Below are 15,991 nucleotides of genomic sequence, written 5' to 3' on the forward strand. Positions count from 1 at the left end.
CTGGTCACACCAGGTGGAATACTGTGCAGCAGCTTTATGTCTCTGTAGCTTGATCTCATCAGATCGCAAAGGCTGGTCCTGGTCAGTACAGGGATGGGAGACCTCCAAGGAAGACCAGGTCGCTGTTGCAAGTTGTGCTGTAGGATCAGTAGGTGGTGCTCTTCTCTCAGGACCAGAATTTATAAACCAAAGCCCCTGTGTTGTGACCAGGAGACACTGCTGTAAATTGTTCCATCTTTCAGATGAGATATTAAACCAAGGTCCTGACAACTTAGTCATCAAGTCATCAAGGTTCAATGACATTTTTGAAAGAGTATGCCTGCTAACCCTGCTAAATTCTTCTCTGGGTTTAAACATTTTGGCCTCCTTAAAGTTCATTCTAATTCAATTAATTTGACTGGTGAAATAATTGCTTAGTTCTCCATCTGGTAGGCTGTATAGTACAGCTGTTCTGACATAGTAAGTGCCGTGTGTCACCCGAGGTGGATGCTATACAGTACTTTGGCGGTGGAGGAAGTGGATCTGCTTCTATATGTCAAGTTCTGTGGGATATTTTAGGAAAGCTCTATAAAAGTCAAGGAATTGTAATCATTACCTTTTGCTATCTTCCACATCTATACTATTTTTAAATTTGTAAAGTTTAAAAAAAATGTAGAATATGTTTCTGAATATATGAACCAACTAACTGTAAAATCTTCCTGTTTAAGAAATATTATTTTGTAGATTGGTTCCAGTGTAAATTTACGTGAACAAACAAAGGGGAAACATTCTCACACTCTGATGCTATTTAGTCGTTTACATAACCCAGACTTTAAAATACAATGTTTTGACAACTTAATGCCTTTATCAGGTAACTGTCTGGATTATGTAACCCTGGGGTCATGAACAGGACAGTGGCCCAGGAACTATTTCATGCCCAGAAGCAGCATGAGTTTGCTTTTTAAAATATACTCAGGCTTCTCACTGGTAATTGCAAGAGGCTTTGAAAAAAAATAATCACTGCTCCATATGAAGTAGTTTATGTGTTTAGTACACTAATGTAGACATTGCATTGAGCTGTTTTCACATTAGGTATTTTAGATGTATTACAGAATATTGTTAGGCTAAAATCTGTTTTGTACTGGTGATTTTATTGATAATGAAATATTGAAGTAGTACTCAATTATCAGCTTAATATGCAGAGCCCAGAGGTGTGAGGGGTTGTGGAAGCTTGTCTATCTGGTTTACCTCTGCAGGCTTGTAGACTTGGAAAAGTTATACAGTATTTTTGCATTCCTAGAGACATCTTACTGGGGGCATTAAGGAGATATGTGGTGCTGCTATCTATTCTTGATGCTATTTGGTCCCTCTGACTTACTTACAGCTGGCTCCAGATTCTAGGCATTAAATCAGACTTGTGGAAGGTGGGTTTTAGACTGCAACAAGGATGTGTCTTGCCTCCATTCTTGGCACTGATTTTCATGTACAGGATATCAAGGTATTGAGAGTATCCAGATTGGGAGCTTGCAGAAGGCATTTCTGTTGTTTTCAAATAATGTTGTCTTTTTTTTGCCTCATCTGAATGAGATCTCCAAAACAAACTTGAATGTTATGCTGCCCACTATAAAGTAGATAGGAAGAGACCTAGCACCTCATGGTTCTCGCCGAGAAAAAAACTGTTGCTTCTTTTCATGTGCTTTAAGTGGGTAGTAGTTGCCTTTAACAGAAGAGGTCATGTGCCTTGGGGGCTTATCCATGGCTATTGGCAAGTAGGAGTGTGTGTCATGATTGTAGTCCCTCCCCCTTAAGGGCGCTCCGGCTCTTTCACTTCAGACTTGATTTTGTGCACCTGCCCCCTGTTCCAGCCTCCTTCCACCCCACCTTAAAAGCCAGACGCCCACTCTGTTCCGGGCTCTGCATTGGTTTCCGCACCTAGCGAGTCCGAGATCTGAGTGTCTGGTCCCGTTCCCCCCGACCCTCCACCGGATCCCGCTCCGGTTTTTAATCCCGTTTGTCCTCGTCTCAGATGGACCGCCCGGCTTTGGGCCTTTTTCCTTCGTCTTGGATTTCCCATTGGACTCTGTTTGGATTGTTTGCCCCGGACTCACCCCCCTGAACACCTGCGCACCTTGGACACGCCCCCTGTTTTCATTCCCGACTCCTGCATGCCTTTTTCCCCGTGTTTTCCACACTCTACCCCGGATCGTGTCGTCTGCATAGGGCCCTGAAAGAACTCTTTTGTTACAGTGTGAGGTTCATGATGAGTGCAGAGTCAGCAGTGTATGTCAGAACGGCTGTATTGTTGTGCATTTGATAAATAAACTTTGATTGATGATTGATTGCTAGTATTCTTCTGGGTCATGGAGTCCTTAAAATGGTGGGCTAAAGATCCCAAAGTCTATTGACAGAATTGCCACTGCTCTCAAATGTAAAATAGGTTGAGTTTCCTTTCTATTTTCTCACTCTCTTGTTCTTAAACGATCTTTGTTTAAACAAAAGACAATTAGTCATTGTTGTTGAACAAAGTAAACCCAAGCCCTCAGTTTGACTCCATTACTGCAGAGTGAACATGATGATCTGTAAAGGGAACAGCCCCACCTGTAAGAACAATTGTTTTTTTTCCATACAGTGCAAACTCTGCAATGCATAACATAAGGCTAAGTGTTGGTTGAAGGAGCAGGGAATCTCCCACTGGAATCCCTGCAGTCCCTGGCACATTGTTGGGATCTATGTTTCACCATACGTTGTGAAGAACCTGGCTAACTAATGCTCAACCTATACTGACGCTTCTTAGAGATGCACATATAATCCAGTATTGGTACTGTATGTGCTGGTGCTTACAGATTCCTGCTTAAAGCTGGCTTGTGGCATAACCCAGACCCAGTGCAATCATGCTTGGGCCACAGTGTATGATCTGCTTTGTCAGGCTGAGCCGCTTGTGAGTTTCCACCTTCCTCTTTTTTCCTCCTGAAATGAGATGGATTTCATAAACTACATGATTGATACGTTCACAAATTACAACAGTTGTGTGGAGCATTTTAAAACAAAAATAGCATCCCATTAACTCATAAAAGGTTATGTCTGAAGAAGATAAAAAGACTCAAATTTCCTTTTGGAATGTTTTTTCCATTTACAGCTATAATCAGATCAGAGACACTAATTCTTAAAGCTGTATCAGATTGACTTGATAGGCATGTAATAACAGGCATGGTTATTACCAGTAAGACGCAAAAGGTATACAACATATATAGAATTTCAAATTGGTTTCAGTAATCTGTAAATCTAAAGCATATGTTAGTTTCCACTGATGTTCACTGACATTTCTGTGTAATTTACAGTAATTAAAGGTATAGGAGCATTTCATTTTATGGTAAAACAATATTTTGAAATTATCTTTGTAATGATGCACATTCAGTACAAAGCAATATCTGTCATTGCAAATATCTATGGCAACAAAATTGTCTTTGCAAACAGGCAAAATAGGCAGATGTATTTTAAGAATTGGCTGCATGGAAAAAACATTTATTATATTACTCTCTGACTATGGGACATGTTTTGCTTGTTCAGATTAATTCTAAATAAATATTATTTTAAATAACTGTCATATTTAAACCATTACAGATATTCTAATGGACTGAGAAACCTGCCTATGAAAACTTTATGACTTTTTTATCATGCCTTGAAGAATGACAGATCCTGCATACGTCTTTGTTTCTTTTGTGATTGTGTTGATGGCAGTACACAGTTGGAAAGGACTGATAGAAAATTCTATTTGAAAGCCCTTTTTCTGGGGAGGGGTTTATTTTGTCAGTGCCTAATTTGAGAAGGCACAGAAAAGGCAATATTAGATATACCAAACACATAGTAATACAGCATGTCTTTTTATAATCTAAGTCTAAAAGTATGTGCAGGTGGATGCTGCACATTGGTGGTGGTGGAGGGGAAGTCCCCATTACCTGTAAAGCACTTTGAGTGGAGTGTCCAGAAAAACGCTGTATAAGTGTAAGCAATTATTATTATTATTATAATTATTATTATAATTGTTATTGTTGTTGTTATTGTTATTATTATAATAAGTATGCAGGGCTTCAGTGCAAACAAAACATTGATAACAGTAATATAGACAGGGTCATGTTAAGTGAATATGTATTTACTGTATATATTTAGAAAAATATAAAATTAGTGATAACATACAGTATTTCTTCATGAAAAGAACACAACACAATATTCAAATATTCAAATCTAATAATGTGACTATAATATTGAATTTCTGTGTTCCATTCTCTAAAATTCTCTAAAATTGCAGCATTTTCTTTAGAGTGAAAGTATAATTTTGTGGACAGACATTACATTACATAAAAACTTTTCTTAATTGCGTCATCTACATATATTTGTCTAAACTTTATTTCCATCCACTTTCTAAATGTCAAAAATAATTAATGTCTGAGATCTGTTCAAGAACGAGTGTGTTTATTTCCTTTTTCTTAGAAAAAAAGTGTCTACTTACTAGAGAGTGATAACTTACTGAGAGGAAAGGTTACCCTGCCTACATATGTGACTGATTTATAGAATGTGTAGTAACATTTTATGTCATTAACATGTGTTTTTCGTTTTATCTCCTGATGGCTGTCCTTAGCTAACTGCCATCCATTTATCTTTTTGTGCTGTCTCATGTCTCTGTTTGTTTGGATTAACCCCTTTAGAAAGGTCAACATTGTGATTACCTCATAGCTCTTAACTTTCCATTCTCACTTTATAAATAATGTCAGCATGGGGTCTGAAGCAATTTAACTTAACGGACACCATTTTGCCTACCGTACACAAACGTGAGCACGACAGAAAGTAATCATTAGCAGTGCTTTTGAATAATATGCAAATACAATTTTCTAACATCTGCTGTTCAAATAAATTTCAGGTCTGGCCAAAACAGAAGGTGAATGTGTGACCAGTTTAGAAGGTATTCTTGGTAGGCTACGTTAGAGCTATAAATAAAGGATTACTTATTTCTGGCTTTGTCTCTGTGTCTGATTTTACTTTTAGACTTTGTTATTGTATGTTAATTTATCACTGTTATGTAAACCGATAAAGTCTAAGAGCATACACAGTAACAACACAGTCACTGTTAATACTTAAGCAGTCCAGGTGGAAACAACAGTATTTTAAGATAATCAAGTGAATTTCCAAACAATAAAGTCCATCTTCATAATTCACCGTTTTCTGTTTATTTTATTATTGGGTCAGAAAATACCAGACAGTGGATGGAAAGTCATTTTCTATTTGATGGATTTTATTCGCAGCAGTTATAAGACATATTTTCTAGCAACCTTTAGAATATGTACAGTATATGGTACTGCATCATATTGTTTTCTGTGCTGCTTCATTAATAATAATTACTGTAATTAATAATTTAGTAGTTGATAAAGAATGACTAAAAGCCAGATCAGGATCCTAATGGACAGGAAACATGATGTGACAGACCACACAGATCTGTGCTGGAAATTGCCCCTGTCACTGCACTAGTCAAAAAACAATTTGTGATATATCCTTTCTTTTTGATTTCCTTTTCATTCATTCTATCTCTACCACACAGGAAGCCACATATCCGACACAATCGCAAGAGATATAACAGGTTCCAAAGCTTGTGAAGCACTGCAGCTGGACAGCAAAACTCATAAAGTATTTGTTGTGTGGGTTTCGTCTAACCTTCTGTTAACTCAATTATGTAAAGACTGGGTAACTTCAGAGGAAATAGACTTGGCATAGACACTGAAAAGCTTTAATCTTTTTGTTGACTTGGCCTCTGCCTCTAATAGGCCCTGCTACCCTCCAGGCATCTCTATTTCTCTCTGTCCTTGAATAAAAACCCCATCTATTGTGGAACCTTAGCAGCTCCTGTCTAATGTATTTCTATAGCTTCCTGTCTTCATTTCTTCATGTTTTCCTTGACACTGAATCTTAAGTCTGTCTGTTTTTACATTATTTGCACACCACTTCATCAGAATGCAGGACAGCTACTAATGTTATTTTGCAAGTGTAAATTCAAAGAATGTAATTTGCCACAAGTAATACTCACAACGTCCTAAAGGATGTTAGATTTTTATATGTTTACAGCTTTTAATTTCTTAGTGTTTTTATTGTGCTATACACTTGAATTTTAACCATGCCTGATGCAAACATACTCCTTCTGTCTAGGCTTCGAAAATACTACATTGAAAATCAGTGTGTAATTCCCAAATTTAATGGAGTAAACTTATAAATCATCACACGTATTGTAAATAACTTTAAATAATGCAATTTATATATCAGTTTCTGATCTTGCTGTATGTAGTCTTAACATAGTATATAGAAACACTGCAAGTAAGCTACCTACATGTGTAAACTGTACATTATGGACAGTGCACTCCAGATTTAGTCGCACCCCAAATAAAATAAGAACAATGAAACATCACGTAATAGGTCGAGTTAAACCAGCTAATAGCAGGATTGGATGTATCCTGAATGTATTGGATGTATGTATCCAGTTTATCGTTTCCGTAGTGTAGTGGTTGTCATGTTCGCCTCACATGAGAAAGGTCCCCAGTTCGAAACCAGGTGGAAACAGATCAGCTTCTTTGGTGACAGAGCAGTGGAACTGGGCTAAGGATCTGTGCCTGTGGCTAGAAAGTTACCAGTTCAAATCCCGTGGCTGGCAGAGGAATCCTACTCCATTGGGCCCATGAGCAAGGTGCTTAACCCCAACTGCTCCAGGGGTGCTGTACAATGGCTGTCCCTGTGCTCTGACCCCAAGCCTCTCTCCCTGTCTTGTGTCTATGTTTCATGGAGAGCAAGCTGGGGTATGTGAAAAGATGAATTCCTAAAACAAGAAATTGTATATGGCCAATAAAGTGATCTTATCTTATCTTAAAATGTTATACTGTTAACGGAATTGCATTGTAATGCTCGGGCTGGGATCGAATTTCATCCTACTATTGCCAGGGATGACCCAAATATTCACAGAGCTCTCAGACCTTGTCCGAGAAGATGGATCCCTGTTGGGCCCAGGATTGGTGCTGCTGAAGTCCAAGCCCTTGACCTTGACCCTGACCGTGGGACTATTTCATCAAGAGACCATTGAGCTGTTGTGCATCACTTCCCCCTGCTGTCCATTAATTATTTTGTTTCCATGGCTCCAAAAACACAACCACAGCCTGGATTGGGAAGCCAGACATGTCCTGGGGTTTAAGGTGCCAAAGGACTTGCCTTCCATCCCAACCCCTTTTAGGATCTTTTGCACCAGATAGAGAGCTCAGGCTTACCAACAGAATATCAGGAGTGCACTGTTTCTTAACAGAAGGCACAGACATTATCACCGCACCAGGACTACGAGTGCCCATTCGACTTCCTTCCCAAAGCAATGTCTCCTAGAGGCCACCTGTTTGCTCCCCATGAGCTCATTGGAGCTTGAAGGACAACATTACACTGAGGAGAATCATTGAATAGGCTTTAACCACCCCTCATCAGCATCTGCTGGGGATTGTTCTTTCTACCATAGAAAGACAGGACCTTGCATCCCTGCATAGACTACACAGGACTCAATAAGATTATCCGAAAAAAATGGAAAGTCTCTTATTCCATCTCTCTTGGACGGGCACCCATTTTTTTCTAAAATAGACTGGGGGGGGGACATAAAATTGAATAAGAATTTGAGAGGGGGTTGAATGGAAGACAGCCTTTAACACTCAGTCTAGGCACTTCAAGTATTTGATGATGCCCTCTGGATTCTGTTATACTCCCTGCTGTCTTCCAGAATTTCATAAATGACATCTGCGAGAACTTTCTTGAAGACTTTGTGGTGGTCTCCTTAGACAACATCCTCATCTTCTCCAGCAACCACTGGAAATGTTCAACGTGTTCACTGGGTCCTTCAGAGACTTCGGGAAACACCACTACTTTGCTGAACTCGAGAAAAGAGAGTCTCAGAAATCCAAGGTTTTGTGACTCTGACTGGCCAAAGGGACCCAATCATGCAAAATGGACTGCCAAAGCACAACTGGCCTTTGAGGGTCTGAATAATCAGTTTTACTACCACTCCTATTCTCTGCCATCCAGATCCCGCTCAGCTCTTCAAAACTGAGGTGGACACATCAGACTTCAGTCCTTTCTCAGTGTTTCAGGTCACCACCTTAACTCCATTCCTGCACCTACTTCTCCCTGAAGAGTTTCCTGGCGTATTGAACATACTGTATGATATAAGTGACCTTTAAGTCCTGGCAGTAAAACAAACCTTTGAGTGGAGGCACCTTTTGGAAGGGGCTCAGAATCCTTTTGTGGTTTACACAGACCATAAAAATCTCCCATACTGTACCTCCAGACTACCAACCGCCTGAATCGTTGACAGGAGTGGTAGAGTCTCTTCCTTTCCCAGTAACAACTTTACTATCTCATTGACCAGGATGCAAGAAAGTGATGGCTGATGTACTGTCATGGATCCGTGCCTCCAACAAAGCCCCTCCAGAACAAACCAACATACTTCCTGCTCTGGAGTCACCCTGCTGAAAGTGGAACAGAAGGTCGCTGTGGCTCAAGCCACCAAGCTGGCTCAGTCAAATACTCTGCCAGATGAACAGTCTGTCTGTGTGCAAGCCTGACAGGAAGTCTTCCAATGGGGCCATTCGTCTAGGTTGGTAGGGTATCCTGAATGTCACTGTACTCTGGAACTCCTCCACCATTCCCGAGGTCATTCTGTGATTCTCACGGTGGTTGGCCTCTTCCCCAAAGTCACTCATGTCATCGCTCTGTCCAGATTTTCTTCCGCCATGCAATGGTGAACATCTTTGCTATAAAGAAGTGGTCCAGCTTCACAGATTTCCGACTGCCATTGTATAAGACAAAGGCCCTCAATGTCTCTCTCGCTTCTGGAAGGCCTTCTGTAGGAAACTGAAGATAAGAGTCAACCTCTTGTCTGGATATCACCCAGAGTCAAACAGCCAAACGGAGCAGATAAATCAGAACCTTGAGACCTGCACTCCACGTGTTGCATTCCAGTATGACTGGGTACCTCTGCTTCCATTAACTGAACTTTCCCGGAACATCTTTGTGAACACATCCACAGGCAAATCACCATTTGAGTGCCAGAATGGGTTCCAACCCCCTCTTCTGGGGTCTTTGACCAAATCTACCCAAGTACTAACAGAGCAGCCTGAGATCTGGAGGTGGTTTGGTAGGTAACACAGAACAATCTCCAATCACCAGAAGGCAGTCCAGTACCAGATAAAGGACAGATAACCATCACTGATGTGATGACCCTCTCCTACATCCAGAGAAGTGAGTTTCGGTCACTTTCATTTCTTTACACCTTTAAAGTGTTTCTTTAAATAAAAAACAAGTCTATAGTAACATTCTGCTTATTGGAAGTGCAATGGAAGCCTCCAGAACTTTATATGGGCCTCCAAAGTTTTCCTCTTTGCTTGAGGTATAATGGGAGGTTAAACACAGATGATATTCAGTAGCAGTATGCATGGTTATTCTCAGTCGGCTCTCTAAAGACTGCAGGCAAATGTCTTTAACCACCAGTAGTTTAGATGTGGCTATAAAAGAATTCATACAAAAGACTGAATCTACCACTGGTGTCCATTATTAGGACGTTTATACAGCTAGTGGAATAATGGCAATCCTTCCAGGTAGATGACGCCAGTGTGTCTTGCTACCATGGTCAGTGAGACAAGCAATTTGGGAGGCAACCATAAATCCAAAGGCGATAGTTGGAGGTCTCCAACACAAACTGGCATTTTCAGGATATAAAGTGTTGAAAATTTCTGTTTGACATAAAAATGTAGCATTCATGGTCAGGCTGCAAACAAGAAAGGCTTCTAGTGGTGAGCCAAACTACTGCACATGTGAATGATAATTGGAACCATGATTTATATTTATGTTGTGTCTGGTATTAAAAAGGTGAAACTAATGTTGAGAAAACACTAATGCCCATTGTGAATTACAGTGGGAAGATTATTACTGTATGTTTTGGGGTTGTTTTGGAATCCTTTAGATAGGGGGATTTATGATCACAAACAAGTGATCTTCTTCTCAATAAAGAAGTTTAAGCTTGCCTCACAATGCCGTTTCAACATGACAATGCTTCCAAAGCACACATCCAAACTGATGAGGATATGGTTAAGTGTACACAACAACCACATTAAATCACACAAAAAGCATACATAACCAAGGTCAAATCTTTGTACAGATTTTTTGATGAAGCCAGTGAGGACATGTTTTTCTAGGCTTATGGGTGTCCCTCACTGGAAGTGTGGCATTGGTTTCCCTGTTTATAAGAACATTGACTCATGAACAGAGCCATATAGTAGGTATAGCATAAGGCTTGAGCTGTCAGCTTCACAATTAGTATCAACTCATTGTGTGAGTGTTATTCACCCTTTTACAAAAGTTTAACTGAAGGCCAAATTTCCCTAACAATTTTGTGATAACCGGCTGTGCAGCCTTGCCTATTGATTTCAGTCACTGGGTGATATGCAGACTAGAATACAAATACTTTCTGAAGTTTGCCTTCCTCCAGATCATTGTTAGACACTCTCTGATGACTTATGGTAGCTGTATGGCCAATCTGCCATAGTTTAAAAACAAACAAAAACTTGAGATATTGGAACCCAGGAGGTCCCATATACAAGTTTGGAAAGTTTTTGTTCATGACACCACTAAACCATTACATTAGTAGTACAGTTTATAAGTGATGCAAATTTAAAATTTAAGATGACTTTTAGAAAAATGCTAATGACTTTTGCCATGTTTAATTTTTTATTCTATTTTTGTAATGCATTAGTGTTATGTTGACAGTTTTTACTTCTACGTTTAAAAGAAACACCTTCAGTTATTCTTTAAATGACCAAATGATCATATTTACAGAATGATAAGTACAACATTCTATAGCAGCACTCTTCTTGTACAAAGTGAAACTGAAAACTACTTTGTCACCCACAGATAATAAAAGTTGTTTTCAGGTTGGGGATATTCTTTCCACTGACATCAAAACACATTATGTACTGCATCAGCTATAACATTTCCTGAGAATATATTGTTCAATCTGTTACAAACTTTAAAATATATAAACAAGTATAGAGTTTACCTACATTAAATCAAAACAGGTGAATTTTTTCAGTTACAGTATAGTTGTTTATATAAATGTGTGATGAAGGGTTGTGCTAGACCCTTGTTGCGTGGTCTTGTAGCCCGTCATAGAAAATTTGTATATACTGTAGTTCTTTTTGTAGTATCTATTGGTATTCTTGCAAATGGGGGGTTACGAAAATGGTGAAAATCAGGATTTAACCAAGTCGTTAAGTCAATAAGTAAAATAAATGTTCATATCTTCCAACTTGTAAGTGATTTCTCTTGAATATACCCAAGAGGCTGGTATAATTAGAGGCGTGTGAATTCTTTCTTCTCTGGCTCAGCTTTGGTGAGAGGAGTAATAATCCAAGCACACTTGGTTAAACAAATATTTATTACAATGACAAGACACAAAATATGCTACCTGCAACAAAACATACAATGCACAAGTTACTCTATGTACAGTATTCACAAACAAGGCATTTCAGAGGTCTAACATTCTGGTCACGCAGAAAACCCCATACTGCTACTAAGGATTAAACTCTTAATGCCTATAGAGACCACATAGGAGATAAGCTGCCTTCTAATTAAATACAATGCAACATGCAGTTAAATCTCTCTCTTTGCACCCCGTATGACACTAAATAAATGTCCCTATCCCTATATATCCCTATATCCCTATCCTTAAAAATGCACCCTAAACATGAAATACGTTTCTTACTGTGGTATCTTTTACACAGGAAACCCAAGTTCCCTAAAACACAAAACACAAAACCAACCTCTCTCTAGAGAAAGTTTGTTGTCTGTTTCACCATCTTGTGTCAAGTTACAGAGCCTGTCAACCCACCCTTTAAAATGGAGGTTCATCTGTCCATCAAAACGACCAGAGGTGGGGCTTATAGTACTGTATATAACCTGGCCAACGTAGTGTAGTAGTGTAGATTGAGATTTGTTTTGTCCTGCTGTCTTTCTGTTATCTAATTTGTTTGATTTCTTATATTAAACCTGAACTTATTTTGTTCATTCTCTGATTGTATGTTGTTTTTTGACTTGGCTGACTACTTATGCTAGGTAGTTATATTAATGTCATTGTTTCATTTATGTGAAGTTTTTTAATAGTCATGTTAAGACAAGTTGATCCTTCCTATTCTATTTAATGCTAGCATTAGCAACTTGTGTTACACAATTACATAGCCTGATTTCCTCCTACATGCTGTAATGTTGCAAAACCATTTGGACTTAACAAAAACAAGATGCTGAAACCCCGTTGAAGTCTAAAGATTTCCTGCTGAGTCTGAAGGACTGTCATTTAACATTAGAATTGGACTGGATTTGTAAAATCCAGGTGCTGTTCATTTGATTGGGTAGATCACCTGGTAAGTCACAAGTACTGAATGTTTGGAAGGTTTTAGATTTGATGGGATTTTTTTTGGCAGGTCAATGCTCACTTAAAAACACAAATAATCTATTAAATCAAACACATTTAAACATTGGAAAATGCATAAATGCTAGTAATTATTATCAGAAAATGATTTATTCTAGTGAGTTTCAAATGCCTCATGACAACCTGGAGCTTCTCCTGGAAAGGGTTTATATTTATATTTATATTATTTCATGGGCCTCTAATAGTCCCCAGTCAATAAATTGGGTTTACTACTCTGTGCTTCTTCCCACTGAGAGCTGGTGTGTGGTGAGCATACTGGTTAATTTTGGTTACTATTGCATCTAGATGTGCGCTTAACATAGGCGGTGGTGGAGGCAAGTTCCTATTATCTGTAAAGCTTTATGAGTGGAGAAAAGCTCTATGTATGAATAAGGATTATCACACATGCATGTCTCTTATTTGTTAATGGGTTCATGTTGTGTTAAATGTATCGTGTAATGTGTAATGTCTTTTACCTTCATGCAGTTCCCATCTCGGACAATTAAATAATAAAGTAAATGTGTGACTAAGAGCACTGTTCTACTGCTCATGCAAGACATGAACCCATCATTGGATGACAGAGAAAGAACCAAGGACGAAACCTAGCCAGCATATCTCTGGGAGCATACAGTACGGCAAAAATGGGGAAAAACGTGCAAAAACTCCATACGAGTAGATACCAACCCTAGAATTGAACTCAAAATCCCAAAGCTGTGAGGCACCAGTGTTAGCTAACAATGGAACAGCGATGGTGAAAAAATGAATGCAGCAGCTGTTGAAATCCATGTCTGTGGTGATGGGCAGAATTTACTGCTTCATATGATCGGACATACTCAATTGTGTGTGCAATACTCAATTCCCTTTACTAAGTCCACCATGTAAAACAGCTTGTGTGTGATTAATATAAAAAATAGTTGGGAGGGGATACACAAATCAGATCTGTTACCTGTTTGTGAGTGTTCTTACGACTTTCAGATGTACTTTATGTGGTTCTGTTAAATGAGACATTTCTCTCACTGCGGCTGTAATCTGGGATTCATTCCACTGGCTTCAAGGCTGCATCGGTGCTTTTGCCCTAAAGTCTCTGATCAAATTCCAGTTCTTAATTTCAAAAACAGTTAAGGTGTTTAGTAAGCTTTTTCCGTGTGCAAAACGTCCAACAAATCTCTGGGTAGTCTCTCTTTTCCATGAGACATTGCAGCAGTACAGCTAGACATTAGAAAATGTCTTAACAGATGGAAAGAAAAACAAAAAATCCGGATATGATCAAACACACAGATAGAGGCACTGGCCAAAGCTTATAAGAATGTCTTAAAGGAGCTGATATTACTATGTCTGTCCAAACCTGATCAGAATTTCAATCCTGTATTTATTCAGCAATTTGAATATGATCTGAGTCTTTCTTCAAGAACTCTTTACTGATAGTGTAGTTTTTCTTTAAAACCATGTCATGCTATGGCTTAATTTCATTCTTGGGATCTAGATCACTTTGCAAAGGCCGTACCTTCAGTATCTGCAGTAATATTTCATTTTGGAGTCTTTGAGCTTACAGTACATAAACCTTGTTTTTATATTGAATTTACATTGTACTTCACATGTAGTTGACTAACTGGTACAGTATTTATAACATTACAGTTCTTATATGAAATCAAAGCCCCCAAGGTGTATTAGAGATCTTTGATCAATTGAGTACTAACTATCAAATGACCTTCTCTCTTTGTAACTGTTGTTATTAATACCATTGGCTCTTTATTGTTTACTCACATAATAAACACAACATGAAACTCAAGAAACAGAGTTAAGCTACAGTAATACAATTTATTTTAAAATGAGTTGTGCACTTTCCTCAGCTATCAAAACACAATTGTAAAATAAAATTATGAATGATAAATTATATAATTCATAAAAAAAGCAAAAACCATAATTATTATCTGGTATTTACATCAGTATTACTGTATGTGTCCAAATACACTGATTTCCATCTTATACAGGGACCAGCATGAAATGTTTTTTTTTACATTTATGAAATGAAGGATATTTCCAGTCAATTATGTGAAAAATTAACTTCAATGTGCACAATGGCTCTCATAATTCATTTTTTTTACTTGTATTAATAGCGGTAGTTGCAGTTTTAATATTGGTTAATCCCTACACATATTTTTTTAAACAGGTTATTTCAGCTATTTCTTGGTCTTGCAAATCCTAAGTAATTACAGAAACAAGCGGAAGTATTTGAAACCTGTATTCCACAGAGGCACAGCAAACATTTTCCTGCTGAGAGTGCATTTTGTCCAAAATTATTGTTACTGATTTGGTCCAGTCACACACCTGGAATTTCATTCAACAGTATCGCTCTGACTTCTTCCTTCAGCCCTATTAAATCATCTTTTTCTAAAGCACCATTCATCAGTAATTCATGGCTTTAGTCTCCACCTATAAAAACATGAAGGCAGTTATGGAGGAACATGACCAACAACCTTATATGGCAATGTCATTCATATGACTTTCTGTTTTTTAAATAAACTGATTTTTAAAACATGAAATACTCTGACTGTGTGGCTACATTAAGTGATCATAATACGAGAAACGTATCCAACTTATGGATTTCAACTTGGCAACAAATGCTTCCTCTTTGAAGAGTAAGATGAATCTTAAATATTAAGCTTTGAGAGCCAGTGCCACTTACTATCTTCTCTTGTGAGTCCCTTGTGGTGGCTCTAACTTGCTTATGTGTCTGAGGTTGTGTCATTAACTGGGTGATCAACATCATTGCGGAGTGGTGGCTCTGTGGCTAAGGATCTGTGCCTGTGGCTGGAAGGTTGCCTGTTCAAATCCCACAGCTGGCAGAGGAATCCTACTCTGTGGGGCCCCTGAGCAAGGCCCTTCACCCCAGCTGCTCCAGGGGTGCTGTACAATGGCTGGCCCTGCACTCTGACCCCAAGCTTCTCTCCCTGTCTGTGTCTCATTGAGAGCAAGCTGGGGTATGTGAAACGATGAATTCCTAATGTAAGAAACTTTATAGGGCTAATAAAGTTATGTTATTATAAGTTTTATACTGAAGTTGTTAATCCACCACAGCATTGACCAAATATACAATATATAGCACATTATGGAGGACATGTGTATTTCTCTACAGGAGTTATCTTTTTGTTTTATAAGGATATAAGAAAGGATTACAAATGAGAGAAGAGCATTCAGCCCTTCTGACCCATTTGGCAGTAGTTTATTCATCCAAGGACGAGGTCTTTTCCTGAAGGGAACTTCCACTAGACAGCTGCGACAGTTTCACATGCACTTCCACATACTTAAGGACAAAGTTCACAAGGACCAAGTCAATTCCATTTAGGTTCGAAGAGTAAGGGTATAGCGTATGAACTTTAGACACATCTTCGTGTACACCCCACTTTTGCATGAAAACGCCCATTAACGTATGTTACTAAAAGCAGTATAACTGTCGCAAGAGATGAGGTGAGGACCAAAAAAAAGCTC

The sequence above is a fragment of the Lepisosteus platostomus genome, chromosome 3, assembly GCF_059453375.1.
Source record: "Lepisosteus platostomus isolate fLepPlt1 chromosome 3, fLepPlt1.hap1, whole genome shotgun sequence".
In the NCBI taxonomy this organism is placed as follows: domain Eukaryota; kingdom Metazoa; phylum Chordata; class Actinopteri; order Semionotiformes; family Lepisosteidae; genus Lepisosteus; species Lepisosteus platostomus.